General features: G+C 33.0%; 1 protein-coding gene across 3 annotated transcripts in view; it reads left to right on the forward strand.

Annotated features, from left to right (window-relative positions):
• Window positions 1-12,752, forward strand: part of CDH11 (cadherin 11) — a 205,739-nt gene that overhangs the window by 118,672 nt on the left and 74,315 nt on the right. The window contains exon 3 of one of the 3 annotated variants that reach the window (XM_031950336.1): window positions 442-566. The exons of the other annotated variants lie outside the window; for them this stretch is intronic. The gene's annotated coding sequence lies outside the window, so the exon portion shown is untranslated. The remainder of the gene's footprint in view (window positions 1-441; window positions 567-12,752) is intronic. 3 annotated transcript variants of the gene reach the window in all.

The raw sequence follows: 12,752 nt of genomic DNA on the forward strand, positions 1-12,752 counted from the left end.
AGATGTGGAAGAGCAGGAAGGTAAATATAGAGAGGGAGATACAAATGACTATAAGATCAGAATGATCTCCATTATCACTGGACCTGGTTCTGGAAAGCAGCCAGTGATTTCAAGAGGAGAAAAAAAATACATTCTTTGATTAAGTACAATAAATACCAAAGCAGAGATGAGAAATGGAGAGTGGGGTGAAGGAAACAAATAGGATGGTATGGCTAGTCTTCAGGATGCATGGAGGAGAGTAAATTTAAGAAGGTTCTAATGGCAGGCAGTGTCCAGGGTGTAAGAGCTTAAAAAAGCCAACTAGAAAACTTGTATTTTTTTTCTCTGGAAATAATGGATTGCCAATAAACTAGCTTGGCCAACCCAGTGCATCACCTGTGGCGAGCAGCCCTCTATGGATGAGGTGTTCTGCTCTTAGCTGATCTCTTTCTTTGATTTCAGTCATCCAAATCCATCACTGGTCTGTAATGAAAAACCTTGCCAGCTCACTAGGGTGGACCAGACCATGTACTACATATTTGAGAGCCCGGGGTCACCATCCTCCTGCAGTTAAACACCAAAGGAAGGTTAGTGGAAAAGAAAGAATAATCAGGTGTCTGATATTAATGGTTGATTAACAGGATTTGCATTTATAGAAGTATCATTTTCCTTACAGTGCTTTTCAGCAAGAATGGGACTTCTCTAAATGGAGTGTGATTTCTCACAATCTACAGAAGTGATTTCCCCTCTACAGGTGGGGTGTAATCACAGGCCTCTGAGACAGAACCCTGAAAAGGATGTAATTTTAACTAGGGTTTATCACTTATTGGTGGAAAGGCAATTAGCTGGTGTTCTATTTAATTTAGCCTCATTTGATGGGGGAGCATTTACTCTATCTGCCTTGTTGTCACTTCATCAGTTATTTAAGGCAGTTTGTTTCACAGGATGAAAAATGTCTATTTGCTCAGACTCTACTGGTTTGTGGAAAAAACTAGACAGGGAGTAACATTCTAATCTAAACTTGGACATTATATTTAGTCGCTGGCTCCTCATTGAAATGCTAATCAAAACTGAGTCTCACCTGTTACTGAACAATTTTGGAAAAAAAATACACAGATGTTCTCTAACCAGGCATTTCTGAATATAACAGCAATTCCTTTTGCAATAAAAGCTAATGAAAGTCCCAAATATTACAAATAATACTGAAGGTGTACATATTTCATATCATTCAAAAGAAGTGAATAAAATTAATTACCTCTATGTTGTTATGGGCATCATGTCCAACTGTGCAATATTGGAGTTTGAAGTAACATTAAAAGCCATTTCATGGAACCTTTAATCCATTGGATTGAATTTCACTAAAACAGGCCTCAACACATGTTTAATCCACCTTTTTTTGAACCCTTCCAGTGATGAAAAGCATATTTTAGTCCCTTTGATTCAGAGGCAATATAATATAGTGGAAAGTGTGTTTGAGTTGGAATTAGTATTCCTGAGGAATTAATAGTCCTTCATTCTGCCTCTGTGCTTACTAGTTATGTGACTATGAGTAAATCAAAAAACTTCTGTAGGTTTTTCTCTTTTTTCCCTTCAATATAAAAAAATACTTGTAATTTTTATCTTACACATAGGTGTAGGAAAATTGGTTCTTCTTCAAAGATGTTAATAGTCAATTTGTTTTGCTTGATTATGCATGTTTTACAAGTTTGTTTTTTTTGTTGTTTTTTACTTTTCTTTCCTTCTCTTCCTTCCCCATTCTTTTTGTCTCCTTTTTTCCCCTTTTCTTTTAGGAATAGAAAGGAGAAAAAAAATTACTCATAAAAAAAAAAGAATGCAAAATGTTATTATTTCTGAAATAATATCAGTTCCTTTAGGGAAAGGATTATTTTGGTTTTGGTTTTGGATATGTAGAAACAAAAATAGTATAAAGTACATGACTGGTGCTTGTTAATTGTTTTTCATTAGCGTGGGAAATCTATCCAATGATGTAGATAGAAGTCCTTTATCCCCCAGTAGGGGTATCTCAAGTGTCACAGTGACAGAGTAACAGAACTGGAGTTAGGAAGACCTGAATTAAATTAAAGACTGACCTCAGACACTTACTATTAGCTGTGTGACTCTGGGAAAGTCACTTCACTCTGCCTCAGTTTCTGTATTTGTAAAATGAACTGGAGAAGACAGAAATGGCAAAGCACTTTAGAATTTTGACAAGAATACCTCAAATGAGGCATGAAATAACAAAAAAATACCTCCGTAGATAGTGTCACAGCTTCCTGAAGATTCTAGCTCCTTGAAAGTGAAAGTCAGTGAGAGAGAGAGAGAGAGAGAGAGAGAGAGAGAGAGAGAAAAAGGAGGAAAAGGAGGAATGAGGAGGAGGAGGAGGAGAACGAGGTGGAGGAGAAGGAGGAGGAGAAGAAGAAGAAAGGAGGAAGAGGAGAGAAAGGAAGGAAGGAAGAAAATAAGAAAAGAAAGAAGCAAAAACAAAGCAAGAAAATCTGGTAATAAACTTTCTGATGATGAGATTATCCTTTGGTAGGGTTTTAATGCATCAATAGGTAAATGAATCAGCATTTATTAAGTTTAAGTGGTAGGCATTGTACTAAGTGTTGGGGATACAAAGTAAAAGCCAAAATAATGCTTGCTCTTAAAAGAGCTTACATTTTAATTGGTAGATAACATATATAAATAAAGCTGTACACATAACCACACAATTATAGAGCAGATAGAACCTACACATAGAAGGGATAGCATAAGCAACAGCTGGAGAGGGTGTCTCTTTCAGAAAAACTCTCCTTGAGAACTTTGTACTAACTAAACTCAAGGATTCTAAGAGTTGGTAGGTGGAAGGAAGATCATTCCAGGACTGAAAAATATTCCAAGTCCAAAGAACAGCCAGAATAAAGTTATATCATTAGGGGAAGTGACCTGCAAAAAAAATAAAAGAGAATATGGCTGAATTTTATGAAACATGGAAAAGGTTAGTTATAAGAAGGTATTAATGGTAGAAATGGGCCTTGTGGTGAAGTTTTAATGTTAAACAAATGCCTTTCTATTTGATCCTAGAGGTAGTATTAGAGTCGGTGAAGTGTACTGAGCAGTAGGTGATATGGTCAGACTTACATTTAGGAAGATCTCTTTTGTAGTTGAGTGGAAGAAAAATTGGAATGACGAGAGACCTGAAGTGGAGGAATTAATTAGACTACTGCAGTAGTCTAAGGTAAGTGGTAATAAAAGCCTGGATTTTGGTGGTACCTGGAGGAGTAGAGATAAAGAGACGTGACAGATGTAGTTAAAATAGTTAAATAAATGAATAAACGAAACAAAATCATGTTTGGCAACTGGTTGGGTATGTGGGGTGAACCAAGAAAAAAGTTGAAATTCATTGAGCTTGTGAACGAAGAATATGGAAGTATGTTTGTATCTTTAACAATAATTGCTAAGTTGAGAAAATGGGAGTTTGGGAGGAAATAATATGCTCTCTTTTGGACATGATTCAGATGCCTTTAGACCATCCAATGTGAAAGGCACATAGGCTTATATTCTGTTAGCAGTTTCTGCTTTTAAATTGAAAATTGGAAGTGAAAATATTGAACTCTCAGATTTTGAACTACATTACAAAGGGATTAGCATTAAAACTATATGCCACAGGGTAAAACATAAATAGATCAATGAAACAGAAAAGATTCATCAGACATCCAAACAATACATACATAAGATTAGTGTTTGATAAGCCTTTATAAAATAAACCTGGAGAAGGAATTCATTATTTAGCAGATTTATTTGGGGAAATTGGGTAGTAGTTTTAGAGAAAATGCATTTAGATCTATATTTCATCCCTCAGAGAATTCCACTTGGGTGATAGAGTTGAATATTTACTTTACAAAAAACAGAAGAATGCAAGTTAACTTAATTGCAAAAGGATATTTTTTTAAAAATATATTCTACAAATACAAAGTATTTTGGGGAAATATGATATCATTTATTCCATGAAAAAACATTGTGAACAATATCCAATTAAAAGATAAAACATTGGGAAATTATCTATGGGAAATCTGTCAGATAAAAACTTGGCATCTAAAATATACAAAGAATTTTTAAAATTTAGATATACAGCATGTAGTCCATGATAGGTAAATGGTTTTAAAAGACACGAAAGTATGATTTTGTAAAGAGAAAAAGATTTTTACCAATGATTTTTTAAAACCTTCTACCTTAGGTATTTTTTAAAACTGTCTAAGTGGATCTGTGCCCTCCTTCATTGGAATTTTCCTCCAAAAATGCAACTCACAATCAATCTATGAAGGCCTAATCTATGTGACTCTTATCAAGATATATTTCTCTTTTACTTTGTCCACATACTCACTGAGAACCTATTTGCAAAGCCTTATACAAAGAGTTGTTAAAAAAAAAAAAAAGGCTCAGAAATTCAACTGTTTTGCTCTTTGTCTTCATATACACAGCTATACACAGCACTGAGTCCTCCATCAGGAGTCAACCAACTATTAGATAAACATTGAGTATATGAAAAGTAAGATTTCTTTGTACTAATAATCATAAAATTAGAAAAAATATGAAAAGTAGCAAGGAAAATAAATACTGGCAGAATTGGAAAGGAATGGATAAATGCATCTCTTGCTGATGTAATATTAAACATAGATAGACATATATATATTATATATATAAAACACAATATAAATATGCACATATCACAACATGAAAATATAAGTATATTTGTATAAGTACACATAAAGTGTATGTATATATATATATATATATATATATACACAAATATACATAGTTCTGTCCATAGTAGATTAAATATTGTTACATTTCTTAGGATATTTAGATGGAATTTTTCATTTTTCCTCCCTTTATTTTATATTGTCACAGAATTTCAGAATTTGAGAGTTGGAAGAAACGTTAAATAATCATTTATTCCAATCCTTACATAAAAGAAATTCTTAGTCCACTGTAAATAATATAAAAATAGAAACGAGACATGAGTCTTGTGATCTTCACTAGTAAAACAGTATTATCTAAGATATCACATGTTGTACTCTAGGAAGAACACATGAATCTTAACACGGTTCACAATGATTGTTTAGCTTATCACAGCTCAAGGGTCATGTGTGTTTTATTGTTTTCTTGTGTGTGTGTGTTTTATTTTTATTTGGGTAGCTGTCTGCTCAGGGGATGAAAGAAAACATCATTTCTCATTTTGGAATCAATTAGCACAGCATAAAGCCTTTTAATCCTTAGGCCATACTCATTGTAGTTCATTTTCTAATAACTTCTGACATGCTTTGACAATTCTCTCCATGAAAAATCTAAATTATATCTTTGGGTTATCTTTGACCTTAATAAATATTTGTATTTATGGATATTAAAACTACAAGAGCATCTCTTCTCTTTTTCTTGATGTTTCTTCTGCCCTTTTTCCATTCTACCCCATGATTACTTCATAGACTTTTCCTGCTCTCATTACTAAGCCAACAATTATATTGACATTAGGCCTATAGTTCAGTGAAGATCAACTGGGTTCTAAGATTGAAGATTTTGTTTGAGAGAAAGAGAGAGAGAGACAGAGAGAGAGAGAGAGAAATATTGGCTCAGATCCCTCAGATCCAAGTCATTTAATTTATAAAATCAAGGCATTTAAAACTGGAAGGGACTTTAGTGACTAAGTCTTTCATTTTGCATATAAGAAAACCACATCTCTCAAAAAGCAAACTGTCTTTGTCCACAGTGACATAATTAACAAGTTGCAGAATACAATCAAGGTTTTCAAACTTTAGATCCAATGTTTTTTCTACTATTTCGTGACATTATTTATAACATTATTTGTAATAATAACACAAATAGTTACTATAATCTTATTTGATCTTAATAACTTACCTTAGCAAATCTACCATTGTCTTATACAACAAATAATCAAGGAAACCCTAGTTTTATGGCATGAGTTTCACATGTTTGGGGTGGAATCAGTTAGTATATTAAAGATATTGCAATATCTGTTTCCTATTACTAGTGATTATTTGTCTTAATTATTATTGCAATGGCTTGAGTTCCATGCTCAGCTGAGTAAGATGCATGAGGCAAATTCAAGAGTAGGTTGGTAAAGAGTTAATAACAGACTCCTTTATGGAGAAAAAATCACTCATGACATTTTAAGCTTAATATGAATTAACTTTTTCTCCTTCACTTTAAGTATTGAAGTAAATAAACCAATGAAGTAAGTTGTAATTTTAAGTCTGACAAGCTTTGTGTTACAAATATTTACAATGAATATTTAACCATTAGCTTTTCAAAGGTATTGAAACACCAACACCAGAGAACCTACCCTCTTTAAGAAATCTTCCATAATCATTACAGGCCTTTCTTTGAATAATTCCTTTTGTATTTACTCTTTATACTACACATTTTCCTGGGAATAAATTTTAGTTTATTTTTAAATGTGCATGTGCCCTTTTTTCCAGCAATAAATTAATGATTCTGCTAAGGTAGAATCATAAGTGATTCTGTCTCTTTTGTATAATTTTTAGCATTGGTCCTTACAAATAGATCGCTCATTTAGTACTTGTTGCCTGAATTAATAGATGCATGTATGGATGAATAAATGAATGCATGGATGGGTGGGTAAATCAATGCATGAAGTAAAAGAATATTTATGAAGAATAAAAGAAATAGGAAGAAAATTAGATCTCTTATTTCCATAGCATTTACTAATCTATAAAATAAGATTCCCACAGTATCCTTGAATAGATAGATGGAGGAATAAATATTATTTCCATTTTGACATGAAGAAAGTGAGTCCCAGAGAGACTACACTGAGAAACTGGGATTCAATATGAAGTCCTGCATGCTAATCAAACTAAAAAATATGATTGCAAACAAATTCTCCAGTACTTCATTTCATCATATATTTATCACATAAGAACTTATTGTTTCAAACAGAGTTATGGGGATTAAGGAGAATATAAGTTCAACATGAAAAAATTACATATTAAGAAATTACTGAGGGGAAGCTAGATTGTGCAGTGGATAGAACAATAGCCCTGGATTCAAGAAAACCTGAATTCAAATCCAGTCTCAGACCCTTAACACTTCCTAGCTGTGTGATTCTAGGCAAGTCACTGAATCCCCCTTGCTTCAGGAAAAAAAAAAAAAAAAAAAGAAGGAAAGTACCTGCAGACAAGACCACATGTATAAAGTTTCTTTTGACTTCCTGCTACGCTGATGAGAGGAACAGAGTTTCAGAGGGGGAGGGGGGTTTGAAATGAATAGATGCCTTTAAAAAATGTAAAACTATTTCCATTCTTTTTCTGCTATAGACATACACCCATTATATCTACAGCAGCACTGGCCACACTGTAGACATCCAAGTCCTATTGCACAACCAATCCTAGCAGAGTTGAATGTTAGCAAAATTCTTCAGTGATTGAAGTTTGTCTCTGTACTGTCCTGTTTTCTCTCTGCTTCCCATCATGTACAAGCACTATTTCTTACTGCATCTTCTTTCTTCCTTCTTTAAAATCTTCTTTGAAAGCAAGATTTGGATGGGACATGATTCCCATCATCAAGTATTTTCTGCCAGGTAAAAAGAAGTTTAAATTTTTTTTCTCATGCCCTCTAAGAATTCCAAGGAATGACCAAAGAAGATTTCAGATCCATATGAGAAGGACTTTCTAAAGAACTGGAGAAAGGGGAAATGGTCTGCTACAGAGGTGGTGATTTCCCTACATCACTGGAGGTCATATTTTGAAGATGTTTTAAAAGGAAACTCTTATGAAAATGTCTAGATTATTTCAAGACTTGGCTCAAATCAAGGGATATGCTGATCAGCATTTAATAACAGACTTTTTGTGGCAAAAATGCATTCATATATACTTTTAAGCTTGATCTGTATTTACATTATGTCCTTCACTTTCTTGTGTCTAGATAATCTTTAAATAAAAAAATAAGCCATGGTACCAACTTGAATAGGTTGACTCTGAGATCCCATTGAACTCTGACTTTTTGTGAATCTGCTATGAAAATCAATAGGAGAACAGGAATATGATTAAAGAAAAAAAAACTAATAAGGGGTTTGGATATTCTTAATTCAACAGCAAATATGACATATGCTAAAATTGAAAATCCAAAGATTAGAAATTTTATGAAATATTCTTTTTTTGATATGGAGAATATGGAAACATTTTCCTTAACTATGTTTTTTTCCAAAATTTTATATTTTGGTTTTTTTTTTTTTGCTTTTATTTCTTTCAATGTGAGAAGGCAGGGATGGTGTGTGTGTAGGGTAAGAGTTCAGATGAGAAAGAGATTATTATTACTTGAAAAATATTTTTTTAGTTTTTTAAATACAATAGCTTTTTGTTGTCAAAATACATGCAAAGACAGTCTTCAACATTTACCCTTGGAAAATCTTTGAAAAATGTTTTTTAAAATACTTAAACTCTACACACACACACACACACACACACAGTAGAGATGTGATTGCTCTTATAAAATATCTTAAGTTTTGACCAAGGCAAAAGGAAACAGCCTAAATAGATTGAATGAAAAGATTCAAGATCTATGAGAGTTGTAATCATGTTTTCCTCAATTTTTAATTTCTCCCTATACCTCTTACAGATCTGTGAACATGTATATCTTTAATAAATACTTGCTGAATTGAATCAAAATGAGTCACATAAAGAGACAGAATCAGCATTAAGGAGTTGAAGTTTATGAAGGCATATTTGGGTCTAACATATTTAACCTTCTAATTGATGGGAATACTTCCTCCAAAAGTGTAGATCACAATTCATCCATGTCTTCTAAGTGATGTAATTCCTGTCAATATCCTTCCACAAATCTTTCATGAAATATCTATTCTGGTTTTTAAATATTTGTCTTTTTAATGATTCTATTATTTTAATTTAGGTATCAGTATGACATCTCATCTGTTATTTCCCATTTTCACTACATGATGGGGCAATTTCAATATAAGACAAACATTCTCACACATATACAAAAAATGGCAAAGATTCACTTATAAAAATATTATGATTTTCCAATCACTAGAGCACGACAGCAATGACTTGGTCATCTTTTGTCAATCATATTGCCTGCATTGGATAAAAACTTCAATCAGAATGACCTATCATATCCCTTCTAATACTAAAATTATATTATTCATTCATCCATCATTGAAGAGTGTGAATAAGCTTTAGCACTTTTGGTGCTTCTCCCCACACACACACACACACACATAAACATACCCCTATATAATTTTAAATTCAGTTCACTGCTAATGTAGTGAAATGTTTGATACACTTTTAAAGAAATTTCCAGTATAGTAAGCAGGGAAATGAGATTTTTCTGGTGCTATGGAAGACCATCCCAAATACCAACTTAAAGCCATGTCCTCCTAGAATGTCAATAGTAACAGACTGACTATGTTCCTTCCTTTGCTGCATTTCCAGAGGATATAAGACCTCAAATAGCTGAAGGCTGTGACTTTATTATGACTCAGTAACTTCTTTTCCTTCTCTGATGGGATCTCTTTGGCATTTCAGCTTTGTCAGCGATTAATTCAATTTACCTCTAAAGAAACCAATATTTGCAGGAGTATAGTGACCCAGTTTTTCAGGTATCAGGTCAATAGAAGCCTGCTAAATTTCATTTACATAGCAATTTCTCTTTTCAAAGAAATGGATAAATATCCAGGCAAATGGTGAAAGAATAGACGAGGCTTTGGACAGTGTTTGAAGCCACAGAAAGCCTCACTGTATGGAAATTTCCTACTTCTGAATTAAGGATGTTAATCTAGCCAATCAAGTAATTAAGTTTAGAATCTTCCCTATAATTTAGTTAAGTAGTAAGATTGGTATTCTATCATTTTATATGATATTCCCAAGATTGAAAACCAGCAGCAATACCAGAATGAGATACTATACCATTTCCCCATACCATTTTCTGAAATCATGGATGAACTTAAAGTATAAGGGATCTCTGAGGCCATTTAATTCAACTCCCTTATTAAATATCTGAGGGAACTGAAGTCCAGGGGAGTTAGTTAAAAATAAAGAACAATAAGAACAATAATAATTAATATGTATATAGCACTTGAAAAATCTGCTTTACAAAAGCCATATGGCTTGATTTTCATAATAAAGCTGAGAGATGGATAGGTGCTATTATTAATCTCATTTATTGAAAGTGTCTGAGACAGGATTTGAATACATATTTTTTTCACTCCAAGTCTGGCTACCTTGAGTAAATTATTACCAAACAGATAGTGAACATCAGAGACAGAATTTAGATCCAAGTCATCTGAGTTCAGACAGTAATCTCTTCACTTTGCTTCCTTACTACTATTTAAGAACCTTTCTCTTTGTCCAGATGCAGCATGGCTTAATTAGAAAATAGGAGCAGAAGTCAAAAGACTTAGCTCCTTTTCAACTTTGTGACACTGGGCAACTGACTTAATGCAATCTTTAGTCTGTCTGGGAAATAGAAATCACACAATCCTGTCACAAGCTCATTATGGGTAAAAGTAAAATAATGTTTTAAAAGTACTTCTTGACTACAGAATGTTCTTGAAGGAAGAAACAGGAGGGTATGTTTTAATATATACATGTATGAATAGAATTTAAAACTAGAAAACTAATTAATTGCCCTATTTCTAACAAGATGAGGACACCGGTACAGAATAATTGTTGTTTATACAGTCTTCCATATAAAAATAATAGAGAGGAAATACAACAATTTGACTCTATGTCTAATGGTCTTTACTTAAGGAATCATGATCTCCTTGCTAGGTCTTTAACTTTGCTTTGCTTTATGATTCTGTTCAACATTTTATGGAGTCACTCTAGCATGGGACTGTTCATTGCTTATTTACTTTTACTCAATAACTCACCCACCTCATTTCCTGATCAAACATTTTGTGGCCAATATATTTTGTACCACTCCTGATGTGAAAGTCCCAACACCCTTATTTAAGTACTGTGTACACTTAGGCATTGCCTTTGAAGATGATCATGGAGACTTTTGAAGTTTCAGTTATTTCATGTCTTTCCTTGTTTGTCTTTAAAAATTCAAGTTATTTGAATCTTGGAGGAATTGGGAAAATATTGGAAGAAGATTTTAGGGGAGTGTTTTTATTTATTTAGGAAATTTCTCTCTGAGACAGTATAGAGCACCAGGTACATTGTCTCTAAGTTCAACATATTGCTATCAAATATGGACTTTACTCCAAATTGAATTCCACGTGATGGTAATAAAAATGTTTATTTTTCTCATTTTCTAATGAAAAAGTGAATAGTGAATGGAGAGTCAGAAGAATATGGCTTCAACTTCTGCCTTTGACATACTGGCTTTGTTACTATGAGTAAGTCATAAAATAGAATGTGGCTCAGGAAGTTCCTTAAGTCTTGTCTATTCTCTCTTAGGAAGGTATAATAAACACCTTTCTTATATAGCATAATTAGAAAAGAAGAAAAAGGCTGAAACTCTCTCTCCAAAGACATATCTTTGACATAACCACCCATGAGTAACTTACTGCTTAAGTTCACTATAGATTCTCAAAATGTAAAAACTTGAAAATATTCTCCAAAATGGATTTTCAGAGACAGTATTAAAAGAACACATACCATTTGTGTGATTTGTTCCTCAAAATATACAGTAGGAAAAATAAAATACAAAAAAAAAGAAAAATACAGTAAGAAAAATAAAAGTTTTACTCATTTGTATAGTGATATCACCAACTTAAAAAGGTCAAGTATAAGTATTCATAGGGGCAGATAAGTGGTATAGTGGATAGGGTTCTGAACCTGAAGTCAGAAAGACTCATCTTTCTGAGTTCAAATTTTGCCTCAGATACTAATTAGCTGTGTCACCCTGGGAAAGTCACTTAACCCTATTTACCTCAGTTTCCTCCTTTGTAAAATGAACTGAAAAGGAAATAAATCATCCCAGTATATTTGCCAAGAAAATCCTAAACGGAGTTATGCAGAAGTAAACTTGACAGAAAACAACTGCACAATAATTTTAGCATTATAAACATGAGAAAACTGAGGTCCAAATAAGTGAATCTCTTGCTCAACTTCATATACCCCAACTCATATCAGGACAGATCTTCTGACTCTTAATTTTATGTTTACCAGTTATTGTGTTGACATTTAAAATAATATCATACAATTTAGATTTGTAAAAAATTAGAGATAATATAGATTTGCTCTAGAATCTAGACCAAACTCATTTTACAAATTAGGAACTTGATGCCTAGAGAGGCTGATTTACCCCAAATTGTGTAAATATTAAGATCACCAGGCATTAAACCAGGACCTCTTATTCCCATAATCCAATGTTTCTCCATTATGCCTTGCTGTTCCAATAAGGATAATTTACCATATTATTTTGTGAATTTCCATTTGGACTCATTGCTGCATGAATGTTATATTGTGTTCTTGAAGACTATGCCAGCAGAATATAATCTTCTACCAAATTGAAAAGAAATTTCAGATATGTTTCTAGCACTATACTGAATGCGATCTCTAGTGACTTCAGTGATTCCCAACTCAGCCAATGACTATCTCCTTTTTAGACAAGTAATTTTCATTTGCTGGGCTTAAATGTCCTCATCTGCAAAATACTAATTTGTACTGGATGACATTTAAAGATTTTGTTTTTCCCCATTGTATGTTTTAAAACTCTGTCCACATATTTCACTTTATTTTAGCTGTAATATTGTATATCTGCTATTCTATGTTAAAAATGCCTTTCTAGCT

Source organism: Sarcophilus harrisii, chromosome 2 (genome assembly GCF_902635505.1).
Source record: "Sarcophilus harrisii chromosome 2, mSarHar1.11, whole genome shotgun sequence".
NCBI classification, from domain to species: domain Eukaryota; kingdom Metazoa; phylum Chordata; class Mammalia; order Dasyuromorphia; family Dasyuridae; genus Sarcophilus; species Sarcophilus harrisii.